Source organism: Ornithodoros turicata, chromosome 2 (assembly GCF_037126465.1).
Source record: "Ornithodoros turicata isolate Travis chromosome 2, ASM3712646v1, whole genome shotgun sequence".
In the NCBI taxonomy this organism is placed as follows: domain Eukaryota; kingdom Metazoa; phylum Arthropoda; class Arachnida; order Ixodida; family Argasidae; genus Ornithodoros; species Ornithodoros turicata.
Window position 1 is genome coordinate 147,769,844 of NC_088202.1, and position 22,258 is coordinate 147,792,101.

General features: G+C 45.2%; 2 protein-coding genes across 2 annotated transcripts in view; one reads left to right on the forward strand and one right to left on the reverse strand.

Annotated features, from left to right (window-relative positions):
* LOC135384243 (vang-like protein 2) overlaps positions 1-15,746 on the reverse strand; it is a 90,735-nt gene extending 74,989 nt beyond the window's left edge. Inside the window, exon 1 of the mRNA XM_064613453.1 lies at positions 15,416-15,746. The gene's annotated coding sequence lies outside the window, so the exon portion shown is untranslated. The remainder of the gene's footprint in view (positions 1-15,415) is intronic.
* LOC135384244 (uncharacterized) overlaps positions 1-22,258 on the forward strand; it is a 92,436-nt gene that overhangs the window by 21,472 nt on the left and 48,706 nt on the right. The window contains exon 2 of the mRNA XM_064613455.1: positions 191-349. The gene's annotated coding sequence lies outside the window, so the exon portion shown is untranslated. The remainder of the gene's footprint in view (positions 1-190; positions 350-22,258) is intronic.

Consider the following 22,258-nt stretch of genomic DNA (forward strand, 5'->3'; position numbering starts at 1 on the left):
TGATTGAAGGCCACGTTAGGGTCACCACAAGCGCCTCGTTACCGTCTCACTCGAAGCGGATGGAATGACACAACATATCCCCTGCCCTTGGCCTGACTTTTTGTGGCTCTTTCGTTTCATTATAGCCCTAGTAGCTTTTGCGCCAAAAAAAAACAAAACAAATCATCATCATCATCATCTTTCGTTTCAGTGCCCGTATATGGATGGGGGATCCTGCGTCGACTTCGAGGGAAAATGGCATGACTTTCTTTATTTTTTTCTGACGGCAATCGCGTTTCCACCTGCGAGGGCAAACACCCAGCACACTCAACTCTGCGTGGAAGGTATTACCCTTACTCCGCTGGATCTGGTGAGACAGCCACACCTACCTTGAAATTTCGCTATATCTCATTAGATTACTTGAGAGAGAAGAAAAAAAAAGTGGAGACATTAGTCACTGTCGTCCCGGCTACGGCAGTATTTGCATTCTGAGAAGAAAAATGTTGGGACCCAAGGAACTATAGGCAACGCTCGAACTAAAAAAAAAAAAAAAACGGCGTTTTTCTGCGAAAGGAAATCAGTCGCTATATATGCACTATCAATTAATTAACAAAATATAGGTTGGGTATACAGCGGTCATTCTACTTTTCTGCTCTTTTTCTTGACGATATCAGATTTCACGGTCTACATTACGGTTCCAAAATCCAGTGTCACTATCGCTTATCGCATGCTGCTTAGCACGTGCCAATTATGTCGCTTAAATTCGGATAATAAGAAATAAATATTCGCAAAGCGGAAGGACGGACGGACCTTTTAATGGACGGCGATATATTTTTCTTATCGCCATAAAAACGGACGGGAGACAAAAAAGAAAAAAAAAAAGAAGACGATAATATCAGTCTTTGTTGTGTGGCGAGCGAAGAAGGAAAAAAAAAAAACGTCTTGAATGCATGAACAGCGCCGAAGAAGTTCCGCAACACAGCTGCGAATGGCTCGTAGTTAAAATGCAATGAACGCTTCCCACCAACCGTCACACACCCTAGACGGTAATTTCGGGCGACGAGAGTATACAATCTTTAGTGTATAGAAGAGCAACACCCAGTGTCATCGACATCGAAGTATATAGTACGCTTCGTTGTGCACTTCGCGGCATTGCACTGTCGTGACATTGACTTCTAGTGGGGAAATTAATTGGCCTCGTATACGTTCGTAAAAACGACGGAAAGCGCTGACCCCTAATCGGGCCATCTCGACTCTTCTGTCTTGTGACGTCACGAATTGTGAAAGTCACGAATTGTTAACCATGGGCCTCTGCGAAAGATCTCTACACGCATCTCCTTCAACCACTCGCTCAGAATGAATACACCATATGGGGTATTCATGACAGGAAAAGGAGAGCTTGTTGGTTATTATAAGATATCTTTATGGATGAACGCAGAGACACAGAAAACGACACGACGCACACACACACCAACGCTCGTGTGTGTCGTCCTTTTGTGCGCCTCTACGTTTATCCATGATAACCGTGTGGGGTTTCGAAACCTAGCCTTTTCTTCAGCAGCACCTTCTGTTGCCCGCCTGGTACTTTTTCCTGTTTGTAGGTCCAAGCTTGGTTTATCATTGGTGCCAGTATACAGGGTGTCCCAGAAAACGTGTCATTGAATTATAATAAAAAAACTACACCACCTAGAGTCATGCGGTCAATGGCATTTGTTCTTACTAGGTTTTTGCCACCTCCTCATGTGAATGTCGTGTAATGTAAGTTTAATTATGTAAATATTTGCGAGCTTAAGTCGGAAATTTGCCTAGTAAAGGTCACTTTTTTACCCCACCAATGTGAAGAGCGTGTCTAATTTAGTCAAATTAATGATAATTGACAGGGATATTCAGGAGCTGTCCCTTCGGAAAAAATAGCCGAACATCATGCTCTAGGGAGGTCGCACAAAATAGCGCACGATGAATTTTTCAGCGCAATCTTTGTCAGTCCGACGAAAGGAGGTTGGAAACCCAGCCCTCCCTAACATCCCAGAGAGAGATAAAACAGGCACGGCTTATCACGTCCGACTTTCGCTGGGATAATGCTTTCCCTCTCCCAATTTTAGGAACTGTTACTTTTTCTACTATCACTCTGTGGGCCGGCTTCGGAACCTCCTTTCGTCGCACTGAGAGCGATTGCGCTCAAAAAGTCATCGCGCGCTATGGTCCGGTGCTCCGAAAAGCATGATATTCGGCTATTTTTTCCGATGGGATAGCTCGTGAATATCACTGTGAATTATCATGAATTTGAGTGAATTCGGCACGCTCTTCATATTGGTGGGGTAAAAAAGTGACCTTTACTTGGCAAATTTCCGAGTTCAGTTCGCAAATATTTACATAATTAAACTTTGAGTACATGACATTCACATTAGGATGTGGCAAAAACCTAATAAGAACAAATGCTGTTGACCGCATGATTCTAGGTTGCGTAGTTTTTTTATTATAATTCAATGACACGTTTTCAGGGACACCCTGTATACGAGCCAGTTGGTGCCAGTAAACACATGCGAACCAAACGTGCATTATTGCCACTCTGCAGTTTCTCTCATGTCTTTTCGGTAGCTTTCGTCCGTAACACGTTTACGAGTATATAAAGAGTGCGTTTATTTCATTCACCCTGATGTTTACTAAACACGTGAAGCAATTTTTTTTAAATGTCACGACTTCGTTTAGCAGGCTCTACGCTTTCATTGTTGTCTTTCGGTGATATATCAACGCCTTGGACTTACCTTGGACTTATAATATCGGTGCCTTAGCGTCGCGAAACAACTATGTTCATGAGCGACGCAGCAGTGCTCGTTCCGCTGATTAATTTTTTGTCCATGCGAGGGTTAAGGGGCGCGTTAAATCGTGTCCACCATATATTTAACGTAATTCGCGCAATGTGACGCCCCTTAGTAACTCGTGCACCGCCACCAAGTTGCTGACGTCCTCGGACGGATTCGGACGCTGGTATCAGTATAGGGCGAGGCACGCCGTACCAGCTGGTTCGGTTCACCGAGGCAGCTTTCAAGATGACAACACTGTCGGCATGGTTGTCCACCACAGCATTCGGACGAAACAGAGCCATATGATAGAGGGCCAAGACGCCGAAGTAAAACACCAATCGGCCGTTGTCCCCTGACGTTGTCGTCATTGCATAACGCGAGAATCCAGAGTATAGAACCGGTCGTCCGGTGTCTACCCCCGGTAAGCTTCTGTCGCACGCTCTTGAACTTGACGCAATGCCCAAGCTATACAACAACAACAACAACATAGATGAATGGATGATGATGATGTGGGATGTTTCTCTGCGTTGAGTGCAGGACCCTACCCCATTCCAAGCTATACAAAGGTGTTGGATTGAATGAAGATCCTTATTGTTGTCGAAAACGGGAGGCGTTTTTGTAGGGTATATGTTATTTCCCACAAAAATCCCGCTATATAACTCCTGAAATTAGGAGCGATCTGAACCATTTCGAGCGTTGTCATGCGGTTAGAGAAATTCCTCACCTTTGAAATGGCGTCTAGCAATTCTCAAGTAACAACCGGGCGGTCCCGCGTTCTTTCATGTTCACCGAGGAGGGAGAAGAAAGCAGTAAGTGCCTGCTCTTCGTTTTGAGGGCGAGAGCAGTACTATATTTTTGAAGCGTGATGTGGACGAGCATGGCGCTTGTCCCATCCTACAGTTTGCAATACAAACAACCGGGTGGTCATTTTTTGTGTGTGTGACGAATGTGCGTTCTGGGCCGACTTCTAAGGGACGTGTGCCGACGTATATCTGACATCTTGAAAAAAACTGAACACAGGAAAAAACCCCAGACAGCACAACCGACACTGGAGTTCGAACCCGGGTACCTCCCAGTCTCGACGTGATATGGCACGTTAACCACTCGGCCACGCTAACCACTCCGCCACGCGAGCTGGTGCTTTTAAAACGACGTCTATGCAGTGCCGCTGCAAGAAGGTGTAGCCGGTGTTGTGCGTAGCGGCGCTACTTGTAGCGGCACTACTGTAATCGCTACTTTTTTCAGTAGCGGAGGTGTAACTCCGCTACATTTGTTATTTGTAGCGGGAAAGTAATTTCCGCTACAATTTTGAGCAGCGGAACCGCCTCCGCTACCGCTACTTTTGAGGGAGAAAATAAAATAAATTAGACGCTAGAATACGTCCACTGAACTCGCTGTCAGATCATGTAAGCCCGACTCAAAGAAGTCGTGCCGCGGCCGTCTCTCAGCCCTGAATCTGGCTGGCGTGGCGTATATATATGGTACATATTCATAGGCCATCGGTGAAAAAGTAGCGGAAGGGTAATTGCGCTACATTTTTTTTTTTTCGTAGCGGTAGCGGTATCGCGCAACATTCGTAAATATGTAGCGCCGCTAGTATCGCGCTACTTTTAAATAGGGTAGCGGGTAGCGGTATTTCGCTACCTAAATTGAGTAGCGGGGCACAACACTGCCTGCAGCGTAGCCAAAAAATATTTCGGGAAGGGTTCCACGGGAACTATACACTCTTAAAAATGAACTTCACCGCATAGCACGCTCCTAGCCAACCATCATCTCGAATGATATCGCTATCTGCCCTGATTTGTTAAAAACGGGAGGCGTACGCCATTTTTGTGACACTTATGCTATTCATAATTGTCACAGAAAAGGCGTACGCCCCCCGTTTTCCACAAATCAGGTCAGGTAACGATATCATTGGAGATAATGGTTGGCTAGGAGCATGCTATGCAGTGAAGTTCATTTTTAAGAGTGTACATGGGGGAGAGGATTTACCCTCGTTTTCCCTCTCCCAAATGCACTACCAAATGTTTTGAGGGTGCTTTGAATCCCCGAAACCCCCCACTTGCTACGCCACTGGCGAGAACCTACTTACCAAATGAGAAACAGCGAAGACTTGTACGGGGGGGGGGGATTCCAGACATTCCCAAATTTCATTGCTCGCCAGTACGAACTGAAGGTGGCTTCATTGTTCGAGAAAGAAGCAAGCTGTCACCCGCAGCTGGTCATGGCTCGTCTGGCGACCTCATCGGTGCGCTCCCATGGACCTCGTAATCGAGGGGAGGAGGGGGGCCTCTTTGCACCTGTTCATCGGCGTTCCAAAATTTCAACGTGGCCTCTACCTCTCGACTCGCTGCGCTCGAGACACCGATCGAGAGACCGGAAGATATAGAAGTCGTCGTCAGTGCTGGGATGGGGAAGGGAAGTATCTGCACATAAATGTCAATGCGGCCCTCGCCGCATGACGAACGAACGAATGTACCGCCAAGTATAAGACCCGCTGCCGCTGCCCACCACAGTCACCTCCGAAGAAGAAGGTGCCAGCGAGGTGGCTCCGAAACGTCGGGACCCCTCTTTTTTTGCAACTCTTGGTTGGTTTGGTGCCCAATTTTGCCAGTTTGGGAGGCGCTGTCCGATATACAAGGTCGCCATGATATGTACGGTCCATCGTCATTACAACTAACTCGGAAGAAATATTCATAAACAGCAATTCGATAACAGCGAAAATGCCAAAAGAAGAAGAAAAACAAACAGTGACACTAGACTCAGAAGCCCGCGTTTCCGCTACCGAGCGAGTGCTCGTGACGGCAGAATGACCGGCTTGCCGGTGCAGTCAAACCAGTCGCCAATCAAAATCCAATCCAGGCCAATCAAAACAAAGAAGAAGAGGGTTCGTTTCCGACGGCGTTTATTTTTCATGTGCGATTACGATTAGGCGTCCTTTTAAGGACAAGAAAGAAACGGCGTACGATGGGTTTGCCGCACGGGTTTAGTCGGCAAACGTGGTACGCAGGCAGGACACTTCGAATAATCGGGTTCGCATGCATGCGTTTCCGTCGCGACATCCCTAGATTCCGAATGATGCAACAATTCGAGAGAGAGAGAGAGAAAAAAAAACGATCTCGGTTATAGCGTTGGTTTACTGCAATAATCATACCAGGGCCAGTAGTTAACTACATGTAGTTAAACTACTAGTTAAACTACCTCATTGTAGTTAAAAAGTAGTTATCAACTACTAGTTAAACTACCATTTCGAGTGGTTAACTACAGTAGTTAGGTTACTGCAGGCGCCAACTACTTCCGGTTTTGCCGCAAGCTTTACGGCACGATTGTGCTTCCGACTTTTACCTTGAGCTACTTGTTTGATGAGAACGAAGGTGCAGAGCAATTGTGCCGTGCATGTGTACTAAATCTTCACTTTTATCGCTGCTCGTGATTCATATTTAGGTGTCCAAGAACACTATAGAATGTGATTGGTGTTGATGGAGAACGTTAAGTAGTTATAGGTGTAGTTAAAATACACTGCAGTAGTTAAAGTAGTTTTAACTACCTCCCCTGAAAAGTAGTTGGACTACTAGTTAAACTACTCCATCGCGAAGTAGTTAGTAGTTATAGTTAAACTACTGTAGAAGTAGTTAGTGGCCATCACTGATTCTCATACCTTATCGAGGTAACGCAACAAATACAAGAATCGTCCATAATGCACATATCGCTCCAAATTACGAACCGCGACCCGGCCTTTCTTATCGTAATACGTTTCTAACGATTGTCCGTTTTTAACGACAACCACAATTCGTTTTACGGCAGCCCTGCTTCCGTTCCTCCCACAGCCAACCGTAAAACATATCCCGTCCCGGCCCCCGGTGTCAACTGGTTTTAAGCGTCGTAAAAGTCAAAACTCAGCTCGGTGAGGTGAAAGTAAAGAAACGTCAAAACAAATAAAAATGCCTTACTGTTAGCAGGTACTTGCGTGAAGCGGGGGAAGCCAAGTACAGAGAGGTAACATCGAAACTGTGTGTGTGGTCTTCAGCTTCGAACGATGCTTTAAAAAAAAATCGTGAGTGGTAAAAGTTGTACGATTGAAGGGAACGTGCTCCTCAGTGGTTTCTCAGCGTCGTTAAAGGGAATTTATCCAGCAATCTTTATATGTCCCGCTGACCCCTCGTGAAAAATGGTACATTCCAAATACAAGAACAATTTGGATGATTTGAGGAGAGGAGTCATTTTCTAGCAATTGTCGTATCTCGAATCTGTCACAAAAAGAACGTATACAGTCAAACTCCTTTATAGCGAACACCTTTTTAACGAAAATACCACTACAGCAAATTTTTTTGCGGTCCCGCTGGAGCCCTATAGGTCCAATAATGGACATCCTTTTTAACGAAAATACCTTTACTGCGATTTTTTTTTTTTTTTTTTGCTGTCCCCTGAGTTTCGTTGTAAAGGAGTTTGACTGTACCTGCATTTTTGAACAAATCAGAAAAGAGGACGACGTACCTCTGTTCTGAGCGAGCTATGCTAAATTCCAATTTTAGACCGTTACATCTTACGTGTAGTATACCCCTGATAAAAGGGTACGTTTGAACTCCTTTACAGAAAGGGACACCTAACAGAAGGGCGTTGCGTGACGTGACAGACGGCAAACGAGGATCTCCTTTTACGAAGCGGTCCTTTTGGGAAACTGTGATCCGCGATCTCCTTTTCATCTGTAAAAGCGTATGGCGTAGCCTCGAACGAAGGGCGATACGACAATACTCTCGAACGAAGACTAGACCATGTTTTCATTGTTCAACTACACGAAGTCTGCGTGCAGATATTGCAGTTGCAGCGTTGGAGTACGTATTTATAATTCGTTGGTCGTATTGGTTATATTCACTGTTAACTACCTGACTGGTATCTTACCGTTTATCTTATTTGAACCATGAGCGAATGTCAAGAACCAAGGAGTTCGCTCATGCCGTGTGTCACCGGCACGAACTCCCTTCGCGAAGGTGTCCTTTGCAGCTGTGTCCTTTGCAGGACCCCCTAATGAAAAGAGTTCAAATGTGCCCGTGTGTTAGTGGTATAAATCTACACCAATTACTTATCTAGAACGGCATTCAACGAAGTTCAACGATGATAGCAGCCTGTTATCGCAATCGAAACGCCCCCTACACGTGTCGTTTTTGTTTGTTTTTGTCATATCCTCATGTCTGTCTGCACGGTTATCTATTCAAGCGGGCCCTGCCCATAGTCAGTGGTGTTGACAGCTCGGCGAAACCATGCCGGACGTCTTCTTCTGTGCGAGATGTAGAACGTGTTGGTTGAGTAACATGGTAACAAACGCGTTTGTTACGATGTCTTCTTCCGTGTCCATGTACTCCCCGCACTGGAATAAACCGTGTATTCACACGAGCAACATTCCCCAGAATAGTCCAGCGGAAGATGCGATAAAACGTTGTAGCTTTCTGCTGGCACGTTCGCGGGGGCGCTCAACGTCGTGTCTTCACGCGCACTGCTAACCGTTGGGAATATCATGCCACGCATAGCCACAAGATATTCCGTAGCAGACAACAGGAAAAGACGCTCATCTGCTAAGTGTCGTCAGCTAGGTGTCGTCAGCTAAGTGTCGTCTGCTAAGTGTCGTCTGCTAAGTGTCGTCAGCTAAGTGTCGTCAGCTAAGTGTCGTCAGCTAAGTGTCGTCAGCTAAGTGTCGTCAGCTAAGTGTCGTCTGCTAAGTGTCGTCTGCTAAGTGTCGTCTGCTAAGTGTCGTCTGCTAAGTGTCGTCTGCTAAGTGTCGTCTGCTAAGTGTTGTCTGCTAAGTGTCGTCTGCTAAGTGTCGTCTGCTAAGTGTCGTCTGCTAAGTGTCATCTGCTAATTGTCGTCTGCTAAGTGATCACTCCCGGTATTCCGGCACCGTGTGAATGCTCAACATAACACGGGACGCGGAACTTGGGCTCCGTGAGCAGTGTTTTCGCTTTCTCTTCCACTAGAATATTCCGTGAGGATGTCGCTCGTGTGAATACACGGATAGAAGCCATTCCATCTCCTCGGCAGTATTAGTTCCTGCATATAAACGCGACACTCTCCTACGACATCCTGAGACGAGGGTATCTCCTGAATCGCGCATCAGGGAGAAAAATCATCGCAATATACAACGCGTTCGGGGCCAACTTCTCTATTACGACTTGCCGAAGAATAGAGGGCGTACGCCCCCTCCTCTCAACAGATCAATCTGTTTCAGGCCGTATCTGGGCACATCGTATTTCATTTTTCATGGTGTGGAAATCTGACAACCGCCCCATTATCAATCTAAGGCTGGATGCGCACACCCGATATGGAGTGAGATACCAGTAACTATGAGCGACTCTCAACTGGGCCTTTGTTCGAGCGGTATGATACACCGCTGTCAGACAGCATATAGCGTATGATGAGACATCATCCCGCATGACTGCACGTTTATGATCGCACATCCATATGCATGACTATCCCAGGGAGGCATAACTCTCGTTCCAGAGCAGGTTTTCCTCGCGCATCATTTGACCAGGGTGCGGTTCCTTCTCGTTCTCGTCTCTACAGAAAGGATAAAAAAAATGTGGACACCACGTCGGTGCATGTCCATGTGGATAACTCGAATTGAAGGGTGCAACGAGGCAATACCAGCATGCTTGTCTGCAACGTTTACAAAGTCTTTGACGTTGACGGTCGTGTCGCCGGCGGCGTGAAGAAGTACGAGGTAAGGATGGTGCGCGACCCAACCACGCGGTGATAAGCAGATCTGAAAATAGATGCGTTATATAAGTTTTATTATGTTGAGGGGAAATAATGGAATTCAGATGCCCTTCTATCCAAGTGCCGCTGTGGTTCCATGGAACTGTCTGTAGTGTTTTTTCGTATTAGGAATTGTGTCGTAAAGATAGGTCGGCTCATTCGACTCCTGCTCACCTCCTTGCTCAGCTCTTTCGTTTGCTCACTCATGCTCATTCACTTCTCGTTCTCAGCTCTCCGTATGCTTAGTTCATTCGCTGCATTCAGCATGAGTGAGTTCTGCCGAGATGTTGTCGTAAAAGTAGAACCTCTAACCAGACTTGTACGTATTTGGAGTATTGTATTTAAAATACTGTATTTTAAATACAATTTGCGGTATTTTGGTACTCTACCCCATACTTTTTGTTTTGTGTATTTATACTCTATGTTAAATACATTTTATGGTATTTTGTACTCAATGCTCTAATTACAAATGTTGGTTCTCCCTCTCAAACTTTCTGTGTCTCGTCTTTCCATTATCTTGCTTGTTCAGTGGAAATTTCCTGAGTCCCTCGGACATGACCCGGACATTGGCCCTTCTTGGAAGTCCCCGTTTAGAGATCTTGCCCCGTGTGTACTAATCCTTGGCCAGTGAGGGTTCTATTCTGTGTGCCTTGACGCGGTTATGCCGAATTCTGACCTCACCGTGCAGGGACTTGCTAGAAGTTTGCTTTGTTCTGGGTCACATATACTTAGTGGAGTTATGTAGTATCTCTTTGTCATCTTTTTTGGACTTGTGTTTAGATGACTCCTATCAGACAGCGGCGGCTAGCGTAGTGCGCGAGGTTTATGTGATTCATGTCACATAGCGGCGACTTGCCGCATTGACCAGTGACCGATGACTTTTTGCGTTCAATGATAAATAGTATCTTAATTGTATTTCAAATACTTTTTGAAGTATTTTGTACTCTATCTTAGTTACTTTGGTTTTCATGTATTTATACTCTATCTTAATTACATTCTAACGTTAGTATTTATTATCTTATCTTAAATACATTTTTGAGTATTTTGTACATGTCTGCCTCTAACAAATTCAGCCCATTTTCGCTGTATATTGAATTGAATTGAATTGCTCTTTATTGGAGGAGTACCGATCCACTAGGCAATGATGCTGGCTTTCGCTTTCCTACCATTTTCTTTTTTTTTTTTTTTTTTTTGCTGCTTTTCACATTTTTCTTTTCTTTCTAATCATGCGCTGCATGCTTAAACTCGGGAATGTTCGTAGCGGTAAGCGGAGTTCGGCACACTTGCGACCCCTGCTCACTCATCTCAAGGTCAGTTATCCTTGTTTGTCTACAAATCAGGAGTGATAATTGTGTCATTTGGCAGAATGGTTGGCGCAGAGGCTGCCATGGGGTACTCGGCGGACATTTTTGTGACGTTTGTTGGCAAAGGTGGAAAACATGAAACCTTATTTAAAATTAGGCATTAGCTAAAAATGACGCATACGCGGGGCGGAACTTTGATTCGACTGGAGTAAAGAAGGGGGAAGTCCTAATTTATTGACATTCGTTCATTGGTTAATTTGGTAGAGATCATCTATAAACCGCATAGTCGAGCTCGCGTGTCTCAGTGGTTAGCGTGCTGGCCATGTCACGTCGAGACTGGAAGGTACCCGGGTTCGGATCCCGGTGCTGGCTGTGCTATCTGGGGGTTTTCCGAAGACGTTTTTCAGACGTATACCGGCACAGTTCCCTTAGAAGTCGGCCCAGGACGCACAGACTCCTTCACCGTGCTCTGGAACGTTATAGCGAAAAAGATCCCGATGAAGAACTCTTCAGTTGGGAAGGAACATGTATGGACTGAATACAGTCAAACTCCTTTATAGCGAACACCTTTTTAACGAAAATACCACTACAGCAAATTTTTTTTGCGGTCCCGCTAGAGCCCTGTAGGTCCAATAATGGACATCCTTTTTAACGAAAATACCTTTACTGCGAATTTTTTTTGCTGTCCCCTCAGTTTCGTTGTAAAGGAGTTTGACTGTAGACGGAAACGTACTGACGACCAATTTGAAAAGAACAAAACGCTGCACTAGGATTTTCACGAGCTTTGCTGCAGCTACAACTCAGTCACCCATCACTGCCAAGAAGCATGCTCCGTTTCACGAACACAAAGTTTCGCCTCGTTCAGCGGGAGCTCAGGTCAAGTGGTACGCGCCAACTGTACCCACCGTCATTGGCAGTGAACCCATTGTTGAGAAAACAAATATGGAATAGTCGATTCTTCTCCAACATTACACCCGCTATTGTTGGCGCCCGCAGAGGAAAAGAGGTCGCAGGGCGGACACCGGCACATTACACGAGCCTCAAATAATAGCACGCACCGCGCCGCGTTGGATCCGTACTACCATCGTCCACCTGCCGTCGGGGAAATATATCGAGGTCCGGTTATAGAAACCTGGGGCGGGGCAAAGTTAGTCTACGGAGCGACCGCTCATGACGACTGTTGTCCTTTAGGTCACACCACTTTTTACACCATATGGTCTGGAACGCCCCTTTTGGAGGGTGCTTTTTCTCGAAAATGCCTTCTTTTGCACCCTTTATACACCCTTTTAGGAGGGTGTTTAACAATCTTACACCCCTCCTAAAAGGGTGTTTAAAGGGTGCAAAAGAAGGCATTTTCAAGGAAACGAACACTTTCAAAGGGTGTTTTACACAGAATGCACCCTCTAAAAAGGGTGTTCCAGACCATACGGTGTAAAAAGTGGTGTGAGTTATAGGACAAGCCACTTACACCCATAAGGGTGTTTTTCAGTTTACAGTGCAGGGAAAAACCTCAGACAGTGAGAGGATTCGAACCCATGTCACCTCCCAGTCTCGGCGTACGGGAGCTGGTAAAAAAAAAACAAGAAAAAAAAATAAACGAACAAGCGTAATCGTTATGGGGTAAAGTTTCATTCATTCAAAGGGTTATAAAATCAACATCGGTGTGACGTACACATAGCCTAAGCGACGTTGGTGTCAGTTCCAAACTTGCGATAGTATACACGGTGCTTTGAAACGACAATGACCACGGAGTAACCGGCATTAATTGCGGAGGCTCAATCGAGCGTTTTTAAAGGTAGCGTTATCATAAAGCAGTAGACGGAGACAAGGTGATGTTTAACAGCTTGTTGCTTGTAAACCCAGCACAACGAGTCATATATATATATACTATGACAAGGAACGCTAAACATTTTTAATTTGCGAGTAAAATTGCGGTAAAAAGGCAATTCGTCAAGCAACACTGATCTATGTTCCCTACCTGCTTGCTGCTCCTGACGGCTACGTAGCCGACTTCTATTGTTTTTAGACACAGTGTTATGCGCATGCGAATCTTTGCCGCCGTACATAACGAGCAATGTGCAGGGTGGCGTCTGCAGCACAGTGTTCACCGTTATCTTAAGTTGTAATTCTCTAAAAGAAAGTGAGCGCAGTTGGGACGAAAATTCTGACGTAAGAGTACCCGAGACAAGGAACAGAAAATAACAACACGACTCGTCCTCAAACTCAGCAGCCCATATTTCATGATCGTTTTACTTCTGTTGTTTTACTTCTGTTGTTTTACACATCGTTTTACCCATTTAATAATCGGTTTACAATGTATACCACCAGCTGCAAAGTAGACACGCCACCGTATGTTCGTAAGTTACTTATTAGAAATTCAGTCTCCGCGATTAAAGAAATAACGGTCCCGAACCTTTGATCTAGAAACGATAGAAACACTGAAGCCGACTGTTGTCTTATTCTTTTTTTCCTTCTTGCAAGATAAACAGAGACTGCGGAAGAGACGCAGGGCCTGAGAGGAAAGCGGGATACATGAATACACCGCGGATATGATGAATGAGCTCAAGAATAATCACCAGAGACGACGGGGCCGCCAATTTCCCCTGGCTTCGAAACGAGACCGCGTCGCGGAGGAGACTCGTGTACTCGCGTTACATTTTTCGCCGTCACCGATTGACTTCGCGAACTTGGGTCATTGCTACGAAAGAAGAAGGGAAAGCAGATCAACATGGACGTTTCATAAATCGCAACACAAGAGAAAAGCACCGCTCGATAAATGAATACTGTATATGATGGGAAAAACAAAAAAAAGAATACTAGCTAGCCCGTATTTAGCAGACGACACTTAGCAGACGACGCCGTCGGCGTCTTTTCCTGTCGTCTGCTACGGAATATCTTGTGGCTGTGGCGCAGGATATTCCCCATAGTTGAAAAGAGTACCTGAGCGGGACTTACAGTTTCCGAAATGTAACTACTTACAGCTATACGCTAACCATGTTAAGGTATAACTTAGTTACATTGTCACATTTCAAGAAACAAAACCCGCGTAACCGCGACTCTAACAAACCTTATTTTGCTATTTGCATAACTTTGTCGTACTGTCCAACCGAAATTACGCGCTAGATACTTGTTTGCACATACTTGTTGCATTTAAGCGGTGGTCGTTTTTTTTCAAGTTACCGTCAGCAAGCTTCAAGCGCTTGAGTTCATATCCATGCCTTCCCGCACTAAAAAGGTCTTTCAGTGGGAGCGTTGGCAGAACTGGACGTACCGAATTTCACGGAAATCATATTCACGATGAAAAAGTCGGTCAGGATATGCGAGCATCTGGCGAAAATATAGCACTACCCGTATCGTTTAATTACAGTTACATTTGAAAGGTACTTCCACCAAAAGCGGTAACAATAGTTACAAGTAGCACCAGTAACTTGTAACCTGCTTACTGCCCGATACTGTTGAAAAGCAGCAATTAAACGAAGCAGGGCTCTATGGAACAGATACACACAGAGAGAGAGAAACAAAAGGTGCTCTAGAATGAAGTGATCTACTTCAATAAGAAGAGCACGCACATATGCAGCACTAAAAAAAAAAAAAAAAAAAAAGTAGATGTACATATAAGGACTATATTCGGAGCTTTTTCTAGTATTGAAACATGTTTATAGCGTTATAGTTGGGCTTTTCAGGGTTAATTTTAAAAGTGATAGAGCAAGGCTTAAACTACCCGAAGGGACAAAGAGACGACACAACACTGACTTCCAACAAAGCTCTTTCTTTTCTTTTTTTGTGTGTGCAGATTTTTTTAGAAAGATTCTTTTGTTGCAAGGCAGTGCTGTGTGTTGTCTCGTCTCTTTGTACTTTTATGCAGTTTAAGCACTTTCAAAATTGACTGTTATCAACCAACACGCCCAAATTGCCACCTTGCGCGGCAGGGTCCTCATTCCAATGCGCATTACAGAATGTGTCTACGTTTATTAAGTTTCCGTTTAGTTACGCACTGCTGTGTCCGTATGGAAATCGTTAAACTCGAAACAGAATACTGGAAGGAAATTGCAAAGCCTTCGTCTGACCAATATTTTCGAACAATGCAGCATTTCAGTACTCACTGCGGGGGTCACTATTACATTTTCACTAAATCACACGGAGCAATGTGTTAGAGTAAATAAGTTAAGTAATTTCTAAAGCGAAGCAAACTAGTTCGCTCAGTCTGCCCTGTATGACATCAGCTTTCTTCCTTCGTTCTTTCACGAAAGAGTGCGAATGCGATGTAACACATGCGCAAATCAACATACTCGCACGTGCTTCGAAAAAAGCGTTACGTCACAGTGTGAAATGCAGAGAACTCACTGAATACGAGCGCGCGAAAAAATGTCGAGCGCACCGTCCGACAACCTCGTTATACGCGGCGGCCAAGCACAGCGGCTTCCCAAACTATAGTCAGAATCAGAGCTGTCATTCTTATCGCTCGCATCACGCAAGGATCCCACACACGGGAAGCTTAATGACAACAGCTCACGACAGGTAACTCGGCCTGTGTGGCCATCACATCTGACAAAGCAGGGCAAGACAACGTCGCTTACTTACCTTCAGCTGGCTATCGTCTTCGCTTGTCGGCCCCAGGCTAAAACGGACGTTCGAGTCGTAATCCAAGAGCTTCTCTGCTTAGCCAAACGGCGCCGGCCATCACAACACAACCACGGAGCGAAGAAACCGGCTGGACCGCACGAAACATCGAGCGGTCGCCCTCATGCCGACACAAAAAGCAGACACGGTCGCCGATCACACAATTCCGCGCTGGCACGGAGTTATCCCAAAAGATTCTTCGTCCCACCTTTGGGTCATCGATGGCAGGTACACAGTGTACAAGCAGACGATAAACATAACACCAAAACCACTGTGCACCAAACCGATGGTCACACTGACGTCTGCAAACTGACGCGGAGGACGCCGCTTCGACCTCGCGTGCCTGTCGATAGAGGGCGCATGCGCCCCTTCTCCTCGACGAGCAGTGATTGGTTGGCGGGAGCCTCTTCATGTGGCGCCGCCGTCTGGGAGATGATGTAGGCTTTTTGTTGTGATGGCTTTTGATTTATGGTAGCCCCGGCCGGTGTACTTACGCTATTGTGGCGGTTGCTGCCTTCGAGGGCCGCATATGGCACCTCCAATTTTCTGCTTTTGTGCGTGTGTTGACTTTGGGTAAGCCGCGAGGGGCGACAGGTTTTTTTGGGGGAAGCAAGGAGTGTACTGTGGAACGAATTTGCCAACTTCGGACAACTCAGGCCAAATATTACCTCGTGAACTTCAAGGGCACTTGAAAGTACCTGGAGAGTAATTACGCAAATGATTTTGGCGAGGCGTCAGCAAGAAAGATGCATTAGAGCAGTGCCGAGGAAGTGGAATGCAACAGCTTATCATGGAAAGAGTTTGGGGCTGTTCGCAGTTCATCTTTATGGCATTTGAATATGGTTTTTCTGGAATTTTACGAGTATCGTTGTAACTGTAATATTGAAGTTTACTCGTAACACATTTGAACTTGGAAAACACTCTAAAGACAGAGCTTCACCGCATTACACGCTCCTAGTCAACCATCATTCCGAATGACAAGGTTTCTCCGTTGATTTGATGAGCACGGGTTGAGACGCAATTTTTGTGCAAATTATGAACTGCATAATGCCACAAAAATGGCGTACGTCCCAATTTTCATCAAATCAACGGAGAGAACGTTGTCACTCGGGATGATGGTTGGCTAAGAGCGTGCTATGCGGTGAAGTTCATCTTTAATAGTGTACAGGTCGGCATGTACACATAAAACAGAACATCACAGATAGCGCGCTCCTAGCAAACCATAATCCCGAATGACATAGGTCTCTCCCTGATTTTTTTTAAAGGAAGGCGTACGCCTTTTTTTGTGACAATTACGAACTTCATACGTGTCACAAAAAAGTCGTACGCCTCCCGTTTTGAATAAATGAGGGGAGAGAACGCTATGTCATTCGAGGTTATGGTTGGGGAGGAGCATACTATTCGGTGAGGTTCTTTTTTTTTTTTTTTTTAAGTGCACGAGTATACCTCATACGTCCCTTTCGTTCCGTACTATTATAGGCTATCCAAAGTTATATTTCTCCCATTTTTTTTTATCGAGGGACCATTTTTTATCAAGGTCAGTTCGACGGAGAGAGGCATGTCGGGAAGACATGGAATTGCAGGAATGGTTGCTGGCTGAAGAGCGTGAGAGTGGCCGGTAGAGCGGCAGAGCCGTTTTTTATTACGCAGGCTTCGGTCAAGCGTCTTTTTGGGCTCCTTGCAACGGCCAGACTCACTTTTGATGTACGGCTCTGCCTCTGAGCAAAAGGGGTTTCTGGCAATTCGAGGACCCTAGAGCACTAGAAAAACAAGTTTCAGAGTACCGCCAGCCTTTTCCCTCGCCGCCGCGATCGTTATTGGTCGAAACCGTCCACCACGTGACCGTGATCCCCCATATCCCTTCCATTTATTTATATATTTGGCAATCTCTCGTACCTGTAATCCTGCAATAGATCATTGGCCCTGGTGATTCAAATATTACAGTGTGACGTCTATGTTTTTTAATCAAATTATTGTGTAACTGATATGATATAGTCACTACCTAGGAAATCCTTTTTCGCTTTGTAATTGTCTGTGCTCGTAAATCTATACACACAGTAGTTTATGTACCGTCCAGAATCGTCTGGCACAGGTAATCTCGCGCGAGTTTACAAAAAATTGAGTTTCGTCGCTGAGCGTCAACACAGCGGGCCCAATTGGCGTGGAAGAGAAATGGCGGCGTTGCCTGGTTATGTGGGGCGAAGCCAAGACAAGCCAAGTGCTCTAGAAGGCCCTAAAAAGATGCTGGTGTTAAAGAAACTTGAGGACTTTTCATTGGTTGCTATTCTCTACGGGGGCCGTCATCACATCAAAGTTTCGTGAAAATGGCGGCCTAGCTTAAAACTAGGGTTCGTGGTTTTCGGCATTTTCCGAAAAATGCCGGAAAACACCCCCCGGATGATTTTTTTCAGATTCGGAATATTCCGAAAAAATACGAATTTCCCGTATCCTGATAGCTGCCATACCTGGAACCGCAAAGGGAAATCCCCTTGGAATCTCCCTTTGTCGACTATTTCTCGAGCGTGGCATTATCTTCGGGCTGTGCCCTTGTTTCGTTGTGCGTAAGCGCTTATAGGAGGATGACCTCAGCTGTGTTGATGAATCTCGTATGGATGATATAAAGCGGGAGTTTTTCGAATATGCTGCATGCCCTGCCCCTCAGGTGGATATATCTCCTATTCAGTTTTGGACGACCCGTTCCAGCATATGGCCTTTGTTATCGCAGTGCGCCTTAAGCATACTGGCTATTCCTGTTTCTAACGCTAATGTTGAGCGCGCGTTCTCTAAACTGCGTGTTATTAATCGCAAGGAGCGAGCCGCTATGACAGATGCGAGCATGATGATGTACGCTTGCATCTATTGCAACAAGAGGTAGTCTCATTGTTTGCTGGTTTGGCACAGGCAATAAAAGACATTGTTAATGTAACGATGAATCAATTCACTTCTTTTCGGTTCGTTGTTACTTCGCCCGCAAAATAGGCTCTCCTCATGCGAAATAAATAGGTGCCCGTATTCGGGCATTTATTTTTTGGGCGGAATATAGATGCCGAAAAAATCCGATTTATAGTCCCCAATATAAATGCCGATAAACACCCCCCGAATTGGGTTGAAAATAAATGCCGAAAACCACAAACCCTACTTAAAACTGCGCGGATTTAATTGCGTTTTTTTTTATTTTTTTTTTATTTTTGGCGAGTTACGTTAATGTCGTTCTGCGAGTACATATTCTCTTGTAGCTATCTTGGAACTATCACTTTTAAATTATGCTCCTGTGTCGATATTTATGTGAAAATAACGTGTTTTGTCGTCGTTGTATAGTCAGCAAAAACCGCGATCCCCAGATAATCGCAACAAAGACGCCTGACGCGTAAAATTTTTCGTTGTTGCTGAGTTTTATTTGTATGCACATCTTTGCCAGTTTCTTTATCTGTCGGTGTGCACTGTAAGAAAAATTTCCGTAATTTTACTGCACGAGTGACAGCTAGCCGCGTTGCTATAGCGTATGCGCCATAACCTATGGCTCACCTAACCTACACTCTTAAAAATGAACTTCGCCGCATAGCACGGTCTCTGCTAACCACCATCCCGAATAACATACCATTCTCTCCCCTGATTGGTTAAAAACAGGAGCTCTTGAGTATTTCAAGATTTTTCTCCGGGACACTGGTCTCCTCTCTACCCTATGATCTGCCTGCGTGTGGTGTGTGTTCTTCTGTGCTGTGGTTCTGCCTCCCGTTCTGATGTCTTACTGACTCCACTGACTATCGACCCTATTTAGCATCGTTCATCACCTCATCATCAGGACACATCTCATCCTGCCCCATTGTGCCTTGGGGTAGTGGGCCGCACCTTACGTGGCGAATTTCCCCATTCATTATCATTAACTTATTTGTTGTTGTTGGGAGGTGTACAAATTTCTGCACACTGTTAAGTGTCAGAAAAAAAAGAAACGCACGCCCCGCGCTTTCTGCAAATCAGGAGCGATAACATTATCATACTATGCAATGGATGGCCTTCACCGTGCTGTGTGGTTAAGGTTTATTTTAAAGGTTCTGTAAAGCAGCGGGCAAGCTGTTAATATTGGTAGTGGCATTTGAAAGCTTATGCCGAAAGAAACCCACAGTGCAAGTTTTATGTGCGACGGAGAATTCTAAATATTTTTTAATCACTACCGAAATTGCGGTGAAACAGAGCCATATATTAAAAGGAAGTCTGGCCATTAATGGGTCATGCCTATACCTGAAGCTCCACCCACTTTTTCAGCTTTCCGACCAATGAAGTCTTGAAATATGGGGCGCTATCAATCAGCCTATCCTCACTATTTGCCCCCCTATCCAACATGGGCAGCGCCATTTTGGGTGGCAAGTGGATTGGATGGGATTGAAATGGATACCTCTCGCAATCTGCAAAAGTAGTGGATTGTTAGTGCAAATTCGATAAGCGCCACCTAGGGAGCGTAAGGCACGTCGGGAATTGTCATCTGCTTCCGTCGTTGTACCGCTGCCGGCAGAACCACCTGCTGGGACACATTCTGTTGTCGGTATGATTTTTAAACAAATCTACATGAATAGGTGGAATATAAGAGGCAAGAATGTTTATATCCATGAAATCCAGCTGTTAAAAGATTGTACAGCACAGCGCCGTTTTTGTTATGATTTCGTTGTGATCGCCGTGTTCACTAGGCCTAACACCGCCGACAAAACGTATTATTTTCAGTTAGATATTGATGGATGAGCATAAGTTGAAACTGATTTCCGAGAAATTGATATTAAGATGTACATTTGCAGCGTAAAATCAGGTTAGTCTGTGAAAAATTTTTGTCACGAAATCCCCGCTTCACTGTGTTTGTTTTCGTCGCCATTTTGGGTGGCAGTATGGTGTCATGGCGACCCCCTTGGTAAAGAGCAAACCAATCAGAGGAGCGAAACTGTGATTGACAGGTCGAGCCTCTTTTTGTGACTCCTCCTAATGGCCAGACTCCCTTTTAATATACGTCTCTGCGGTGAAAGGACGCGGTGCGACGCCTGGTGGGAAACAATCGCCTATTCGTCGAGCAACAGTGTTACATGCCCCCACCCTCTATCGGCTAAGTCATAGGCTTAGTAGCCGGCTTCATGAACTTTCTTTTAAAAGTTCGATGAAAAGAGGTAGTTTCTGTCTGTCAAAACGCAAGAACATTGGTACATCGTGTTAATGAGTAACAGCCTGCCAGCAGAATCACCATGAAAGCCATTTACGCAGAAATGCACCACGTCCGGCAAGTCGATGTGGTGATGGTAGCAGTCCACAGATGTCGCTGTACGCTCCATTGTTATTTGCATGTTTATGTCAGCGGCCCTGCATGGCGGGAACTGCGGAGTTCGTGTCGGGTCATAGACAGAGTTGCCCGTAATATTGAAACTTAATTTTCTATAAAAAAAACTATAGGGTGGATTTGAACGACATTTGTGGCGTTTGTGTACTGAGCACCCGGGCTGTCAAGTGAGCCAACAATATAAAATTGTATGCCTGCTGCTTTACAGTACCTTTAAGAGTGCACCCAGTAAGTGAGGACGAAATATAGTGGGCAACTGGTCCACATGACACTCTGATGATGCCTATTATTTGAGGCACGTTCGTTCAAGGGAACCCCTATGTCCACGGGGATTCGCAGTTTTGCGCCAAGAAGGAATGTCGCGCCTGCTAAGCCACAGAGAGCAACTTCTCAACACGATACTTACTGTCTGAAGGGAATTCACAGAGAACGCATATCTTCATGAGGCATTTCAATTCCGCGCCTAGATGAAATATTACGCCTTCTCTGACAGTTGGACAGATAGCACCAGAAAGGACATGCATGAAGCTCTACCTTTCACCGTGTCGGGGTTAGGAAATGGTGAACAACCAGATTCGCCGTAACAAGATGTCATATCAACGCATGTCCCACTGCACACAGAACAAGAACGAAGGTCTCGAAATTACAGGAAATCACATCCAGACAGAAGCAACTGACCGGGAGAAGAATGTTATCTTCACAACGAAGATCTCTAGTGGAGCTGTTGTGGCACCCAGCATGAAATACCGCAATAACCATCAGTCAGCAGCAAAGCGCCAGCCTATAAACATCAGAAACATCACAGCTTCTCATGGCAGAGTCTTTAGCCATGCGCTGGAGTAGCGCTGGAGTAGCCTATGCCTCGCCAAGTGTTTTTTCACTGCCATTGTTACCATATATCCGTGGCTAAGTCGGTGCATGAGGACAGGAGAAGACCGCCTCCTTTCCTTTTGTGTTCTCAGTTTTTCTTTTTTATTTCCTTCCTTTGTTTCGATTCTGCTTTTTTTACTTTTTTCTTTTTCCTTCCTTCCCAAGCAGCACAATGTACTGAAAGTCGAGTGCAATAGGGGTGGACGTGTAGGTGGAAGGCCTTGAGCAGACTTGTGAAACTAAAGAACAATGATAAGACACATACCGGCTACCCCTATTGCACTCGACTTTCAGTACATTGTGCTGCTTGGGTTTTCTTTTTCGATTCCCCCTTTCCTTTTTCTTTCTCCTTCCTTTTCTTTTTGATTCCCCTTTTTGCTATTTTTTTCTCCTTCCTTTCTTTTTGTTTTCCCCTTTTTTCGGAATAGCAAGCCGGCTGTTTGCATGGCTAACCTTTCCGTTCCTTTTTTCTTAATAAACATACACCCTTCCCCCCTCCTCCTTTCACCAACCCTTTCTGCTGTCTTTTAAAATGGATAAAATACCCCAGTGCGAAGGTAAAACAATGGGACGAGACGAACACAGACAAAGGGACGACGCACAGCACTGTGTTGCAGCAT